The 7,866-nt window shown below is 40.8% G+C and overlaps 1 long non-coding RNA gene across 1 annotated transcript; it reads right to left on the reverse strand.

Annotated features, from left to right (window-relative positions):
* Window positions 1-6,237: 6,237 nt before the first annotated feature.
* On the reverse strand, window positions 6,238-7,307 carry LOC144902090 (uncharacterized). Its single transcript, XR_013630345.1, has 3 exons — window positions 7,169-7,307; window positions 6,697-6,943; window positions 6,238-6,267 (listed from the first exon to the last, which is right to left on the reverse strand). It is a non-coding gene; the product is annotated as an uncharacterized LOC144902090 (long non-coding RNA).
* Between the last annotated feature and the right edge of the window lie 559 nt (window positions 7,308-7,866).

Raw genomic sequence — 7,866 nt, forward strand, 5'->3', positions numbered from 1 at the left:
ATGAGAGATCGCCTACCTTGAGTTCAGCTCGAAGAAGAATCTGACTCTCTGGGGAGGCGCCATCCAGATGGAACCACTGATCCAGGACCAGTTCTGGTTCCGAGAGCAGCTCTCTGATTGGGACGACTAAGGAACCCATGGGCAACGTCCAGCTGTGAGAGAGCTGGAGAAACAAAGTGTAAAGGTAGTAATACAAGTCAAGTTTGTTGATATCACATGGTGGAAATACTAAAAATAATATTGTTAACTTACCTTGACAACAACATTCTCTTCTCTAGGGTCATGAACCAGGAAGCAGAACGCCTCATTCCACTGAGGTGATGTCGTGCGATCACACACCTACAGCAAAGATGGACGTGTTAGTCCCGGATGCCAATACCCTGGTTATTATTTGGCTAGTTGCCACGCTTAGTCTCACAGTAGTTTTGTGGGATGTTTTTCCAAGAAGCATATCCGCTCCCACTTTTGGCTCTTTTCCACTCTTTTTCACCTGTTGACACGCCACATGGGTCATAATAAAACACAGATCATGCCTCCTCAGTACCTCCTCGACTCACTTACTGGTAAACCATCTGCTTGTTCGATGAAGACAAACAAAAGTCCCACAGATGGAACGGCTTTGTTCTGGTAGGACTGCCTGGAGTAGAACTTGAGAATCTGAAGAGAATGGTTCGATATTAGTATTTTTTATAGTTGAATGAAGCATTAGTACGCTTTTTCTTCTTCTGGAAGCACCCCCCTTATCCAGTTGGTCTGCCTCCGAGGCTGTTGGAAGCCATTCCAGGATCAGGTGAACGCGACCTGACTTGACATCACTGAGCGTGTACTGATACACTGATACATAAAACACACACAATCCTTTGAATGCTTGAACAATTCAATGACAATAATATAAGCCGTTTCCATACCTGATCCGTGTACTGAGAATCAATTATGTCCTTCAGTTTGACCTTCAGCCTGCATGTTGAGAAACATGACAATTATTTCAACCACTTGATAATGGAATGGATTTCTTTTCTCTAATTCATGTTTATTTTTATTTATTTACACTGCAATATTTGATATTTATACATATATATTTAATATCATTTGCGTTCTACATGAATGTTCTAAATGATTCCAACCATATCAAATTCTACAACCTGTCTTTAATATACTGTAAGTGTGTGACATAATTTTTCTTGTGAATCGGACAATAAAGTGTAGATAAAGGAGGATGGCGGTGCTCTTCTCAATACTGGCATCGCTGCGCTGGAGGTAGTAAGCAGTATTATCAAGCAGTTGCAGTATGTGACAGTATCGATAATAACAACACTACTAATGTGTACTGGAAGCAGTACCTTCCCATAAAGTCATCCTTCATGTCCATGTCTTTATCAAACACCTCCAGATGTAACCTGATGGAGCAACAAAACTCATCATTTATCATCTGGTACATGTATTCATAATGTGACGAGTTGCTACTTTACTGTGGCCAGCAAGCTTTCTACAAATGGATTAAGGATTAAATATTCTAAAACAAAAGATGCAGATTGGGCATTGATACTTTTATGTTGAAAGAACTCAATTGTACATCAATAACTCCTGTAACCACAAATCTCACTCTCTCAATTTCTGCGGCAGTTTTTCCTTGTGTATGGAAGGCATCAGCTGTCATTCAATATATAAGAACGTAGATCCTTGTCCGTTTCCAATTTCAAACCAATCTTCGACTTGAAAAAAGGTTTTGACACTGTAAAGCATAGAATAACCTAAACCATGTTGGTGTCATTCAACAGCTGTACTGTAATCTTACCTTGTCTAAGCTGTTGGGACCAAATTCTTGAGCGTCAACATCCTTCAGTATTCTGTTAAATGGATGGAGAATGCTGCACATGTAATTCATGTGGCAGCCAGAATATCTGTATTCATTAGTGCAGTCCAAAAAAGGAAAAGCAAGGCGATGGGGGCAGAAGGCATACCATGGAGCAGTCCAGAGACAAAAGAACTCCCAAAATCAGCTGGAGGAGGTCGCGGTCCACTGGGCAGTACACTGAAAAAAAATTTGGAGTGCCATTTACTTGAGCAAAGCTAGGTAACAATTTGCACGCACAATTCCCAAGCAACTTTTCCTTGGGAAATACTCTGGTCAAATTTACTTTTTTTGAATGAAAGAGGTACTCTTTGCTAGTAAATTTGACCCCAAACTACCTTTGAATCTACTTCAAAATCCATATAAATGTACTCGCTTTTCAGGATTGTTTAACTAGTTTTCCCTGACTTTATTTGGAGCAAATTATAAGTAATATTTACATGATTTAAGCTACCACCTACACCACTTTTCTAATATGATTGTGTAGTATTTTTTTTAAGATGGCCTTCTTTGAATGAAATGATCTTAACACATCTTCTACAAAACATTATTTCAAACCAGAACAGCTTCACTGCATTTGTACTAAAGCTGTATTTACTTCCAGATGGCGGTGCACAAAAACGCAACACAGCCACAGGTTGAGGCACCTGTGAAATTAATTCAACATTTCATAACTAAACCAAAGACCTGGGATTTATTCCCTTAATTGGGAATCGTATTATTAGAATGATTATTTTTTGACTTCCACTTTCCTCATGCAGGTATGGACTTCCCACACTAGTGTGCCAGTCGCCTCCTTCTGGACGTTTGGTGTCTACTATACACTCAGTTGGAGTCCACCTGCAGTAAATTCAGTTGATTGGACATGATTTGGAAATATAATAACTGTCTATATAAGGTCCCACAGTTGACTGTGCATGTCAGAGCACAAACGCCAAGCATGAAGTCAAAAGAACTGTCTGTAGACCAGCGAGACAGGATTGTCTTGAGGCACAAATCTGGGGAAGGATACAGAAACACTTCAGCTGCTTTGAAGGTCCCAATGAGCACAGTGGCCTCCATCCCCACAGTGAAGCATGGTGGTGGCAGCATCATGCAGCAGCAGCAGGAACTGGCAGACTAGTCAGGATAGAAGGAAAAATGAATGCAACAATATATAGAGATATCCTGGATGAAAATATTGCTGCATTCATTTTTCCTTCTATCCTGGCTAGTCGAATAATGGGGGCCACTGTGCTCATTGGGACCTTCAAAGCAGCAGAAATGTTTCTGTATCCTTCCCCAGATTTGTGCCTCAAGACAATCCTGTCTCGCAGGTCTACAGACAGTTCTTTTGACTTCATGCTTGGCGTTTGTGCTCTGACATGCACAGTCAACTGTGGGACCTTATATAGACAGTTATTATCTCAAGGATGATCAGTGGAAAAAAGATGCACCTGAGCTCAATTTTGAGCTTCATGGCAAAGGCTGTGAATACTTATGTAAATGTGATTTTTTTGTTTTCTATTTTTAATAAATTCAAAAAAGTAAAAAAAAAAACTTTCACATTGTCATAATGGAGTATTTTGTGTAGAATTTTGAGGTAAGAGATTAAATTAATACAATTGGGAATGAGGCTGTAACTTGACAAAATGTGGAAAAAGTGAAGCGCTGTGAATACTTTCCGGATGTACTGTATGTGCCCTGGGATTGGCTGGCCACCGGTCCAGGGTGTACCCCGCCTCTCGCCCCAAATCAGGCTCCAGCATACCCCCACCCTAGTGAGGATAAGAGACATAGAAAATGAATGAATAACTAAACCATGTTGGTGTCATTCAACAGCTGTACTGTAATCTTACCTTGTCTAAGCTGTTGGGACCAAATTCTTGAGCGTCAACATCCTTCAGTATTCTGTTAAATGGATGGAGAATGCTGCACATGTAATTCATGTGGCAGCCAGAATATCTGTATTCATTAGTGCAGTCCAAAAAAGGAAAAGCAAGGCGATAGGGGCAGAAGGCATACCATGGAGCAGTCCAGAGACAAAAGAACTCCCAAAAACAGCTGGAGGAGGTCGCGGTCCACTGGGCAGTACACTGAAAAAAAATTTGGAGTGCCATTTACTTGAGAAAAGCTAGGTAACAATTTGCACGCACAATTCCCAAGCAACTTTTCCTTGGGAAATACTCTGGTCAAATTTACTTTTTTTGAATGAAAGAGGTACTCTTTGCTAGTAAATTTGACCCCAAACTACCTTTGAATCTACTTCAAAATCCATATAAATGTACTCGCTTTTCAGGATTGTTTAACTAGTTTTCCCTGACTTTATTTGGAGCAAATTATAAGTAATATTTACATGATTTAAGCTACCACCTACACCACTTTTCCAATATGATTGTGTAGTATTTTTTTAAGATGGCCTTCTTTGAATGAAATGATCTTAACACATCTTCTACAAAACATTATTTCAAACCAGAACAGCTTCACTGCATTTGTAGTAAAGCTGTATTTACTTCCAGATGACTGTGCACAAAAACACAACACAGCCACAGGTTGAGGCACCTGTGAAATGAATTCAACATTTCATAACTAAACCAAAGACCTGGGATTTATTCCCTTAATTGGGAATCGTATTATTAGAATGATTATTTTTTGACTTCCACTTTCCTCATGCAGGTATGGACTTCCCACACTAGTGTGCCAGTCGCCTCCTTCTGGACGTTTGGTGTCTACTATACACTCAATTGGAGTCCACCTGCAGTAAATTCAGTTGACTGGACATGATTTGGAAATACAATAACTGTCTATATAAGGTCCCACAGTTGACTGTGCATGTCAGAGCACAAACGCCAAGCATGAAGTCAAAAGAACTGTCTGTAGACCTGCGAGACAGGATTGTCTTGAGGCACAAATCTGGGGAAGGATACAGAAACATTTCTGCTGCTTTGAAGGTCCCAATGAGCACAGTGGCCCCCATTATTCGACCAGCCAGGATAGAAGGAAAAATGAATGCAGCAATATTTTCATCCAGGATATCTCTATATATTGTTGCATTCATTTTTCCTTCTATCCTGACTAGTCTGCCAGTTCCTGCTGCTGAAAAACATCCCCACAGCATGATGCTGCCACCACCATGCTTCACTGTAGGGATGGAGGCCACTGTGCTCATTGGGACCTTCAAAGCAGCAGAAATGTTTCTGTATCCTTCCCCAGATTTGTGCCTCAAGACAATCCTGTCTCGCAGGTCTACAGACAGTTCTTTTGACTTCATGCTTGGCGTTTGTGCTCTGACATGCACAGTCAACTGTGGGACCTTATATAGACAGTTATTATCTCAAGGATGATCAGTGGAAAAAAGATGCACCTGAGCTCAATTTTGAGCTTCATGGCAAAGGCTGTGAATACTTATGTAAATGTGATTTTTTTGTTTTCTATTTTTAATAAATTCAAAAAAGTAAAAAAAAAAACTTTTTCACATTGTCATAATGGAGTATTTTGAGGTAAGAGATTAAATTAATACAATTGGGAATGAGGCTGTAACTTGACAAAATGTGGAAAAAGTGAAGCGCTGTGAATACTTTCCGGATGTACTGTATGTGCCCTGGGATTGGCTGGCCACCGGTCCAGGGTGTACCCCGCCTCTCGCCCCAAATCAGGCTCCAGCATACCCCCACCCTAGTGAGGATAAGAGACATAGAAAATGAATGAATAACTAAACCATGTTGGTGTCATTCAACAGCTGTACTGTAATCTTACCTTGTCTAAGCTGTTGGGACCAAATTCTTGAGCGTCAACATCCTTCAGCATTCTGTTAAATGGATGGAGAAATCATTTCAATTATGGCAACTACAAAATCTAAAATCATCACAATGGTTAGTAGTCCAAACGACAAAGCTGCTTGACAATATTTGTTGGGTTTTTTTTTTGTTTTTTTTTTTTTAAACAAAACACTCAAAATCAACTTAGTTCTTAACCCTAAGATGCATGAGTGACTGGACCCTACACTCTTCCATAAGAGTCCATATTTCTTGAAATGTATAAAAGGTAAGTTAAAAATTTGAATGGTATTATATTAAAAACATGTTTTTTTTCGGAATAACTGGAATATGAAATGATAAAAAAAAAATCATTATGAAGATATTTCAAGAAAACAACCTGACTGGGTCATTTTTGACCCACTTATGCATCTATGGGTTAATACACATTTTTCATCTGTGTCTTGAAACCTAACCTAAACAAAACTCTTTTTTCCTCACAACGGGATATCGTTGAGGAACTCCATTATCCAACTCTTTAAATCAATAAAACTTAAAAGGCTAAACTGCCATTTCCAGATTCAAATAACCATATACATATTGTAATGTTACCTTCTGTAGGGGTTGGCCACCTTGACCCCGGCGGCGGCATCTCTGTGGCGCGTCCTTCACCCCAGGTGTCTAGAGATCGTGTATGTGTATAGGTGAAATTAAAGTTCCAAAATTCACTTCCATGGAATACTTGTCACAAACAAAAACTCCCGCTCCCCGACGGTATCCACAAGACTCAGGTCGCTAGCATACTTCAACAAATGTTTGCGCTACACGCGGTTCCCATGGCTTAGAGGACACTGTTGCTGCCAAAATAATCACATAACATATATAAAAGGGACGAATCCTTACACATTTAATAAACATAAAAATCTCCTGTTCTGCAACCGAAAACAGCTCGCAGTTGATAGCGAGCTAGCTAGCTAGCTAGCTAGCTGGCTGGCAGGCTAAAGGTAAGCTAATGCTAACGTCGCGTATGTCACATTATGACACTGACGTAAACATTGAACAGGAACAGGAAAGGTGACAGAAAACAAGTCAGATAAGCATATGACCTACCCATATGGCTCCACATCGATGAATTTCCTTGTTAAACGACTGTCCACGTCGTCTTCCGTCGTCTTCCATCGTCTTCCCGTGAAAACATGGCGCCCTCGAACTTCGCCTTGGGAAGTCTGAGCTCAAACGATCCTCTGACGCATGCGCAGAATGGCATGGCACAAGGTGGCCATGTTCACTGTGAGTAGCTGCTGCAATCAATTACAGGTGTGACCGGTGGACCAGCCTCCTGCCATAGAAGGGAGTTCTGTAAAACAAAAAAAGGAGGGAAAGCGCAGTCAATATGCTTTCAAACTATATAGAATTCAGCCTGCTGTCTGCTTTAGTTTTTTGAATATGAGCCTCTGAAGTTGAAGGCCGTGTGCTACTTAAGCTAGCTCAATGTATGCCGTTTAAAGGTCACTTAAAGCCATTTAACAATTATAATGTTTTAATAGCGTGTACAAAGAGTACAGAGAGTTTGCGTACTTACTACTCACACTTGTTCAATTTTCTTCAAAGTGCGTAAGAAGCAGGTTGCCCTCAGGCCGTCCCTCTTTTATTTGAAACCGCTCTATAGCGTGCCGGGCGGGGCTTCCGGCCGTCCGTGCTTCATCTGAATGTTGCGACCATCGTTTCCGGAAAGTGCGTCATGGCCCTTTAAGAAAAATGGCATTGTGGGAAGTCTGTGTGCTGTAGTTCTGCGTTTTTGGCACTAGGTGTCTCTGTTCTGCTTGTACACAGTGTGAACGCACTTAAGTGCAAGTATGCAAGTGTATGTTAAAAGTTGGCTTCTGCATGCATGTGCTTCTACCATATAAGACCATTCACTCGGGAAAGAGACGCCCACAGGAGGACTGAGGCTTCCAAAAGAAGACTTTGACTTTGTACCGCCCATAAGCGAGATAGGTCAGAGTCATCCAAGCTCTCGTCCACCTGTTATTTTTGGAGAAAAGGTCTCTGATTTGCTGTGCTAACCCACTGTTCTTTTAAGGAGAAGGACCTTTGGTCAAGCAACTTTTTCCTACGGAGCGACAAATTCTTGGAACTCCGCACCAAGTGCCTGATCTACCCACTATTGCTTCATTTTCCAAGCATCTTCAACTTTGGAAAATCAAACCCGTTGCCACTGATTGTGATCATTTTTAACTTGTCCACTGCTGCTGATTTGTTGTGTGTTATTATCTATTG

Source organism: Doryrhamphus excisus, linkage group LG19 (genome assembly GCF_037039965.1).
Source record: "Doryrhamphus excisus strain RoL-2023G ecotype Guam linkage group LG19, RoL_Dexc_Guam_v1.1, whole genome shotgun sequence".
In the NCBI taxonomy this organism is placed as follows: domain Eukaryota; kingdom Metazoa; phylum Chordata; class Actinopteri; order Syngnathiformes; family Syngnathidae; genus Doryrhamphus; species Doryrhamphus excisus.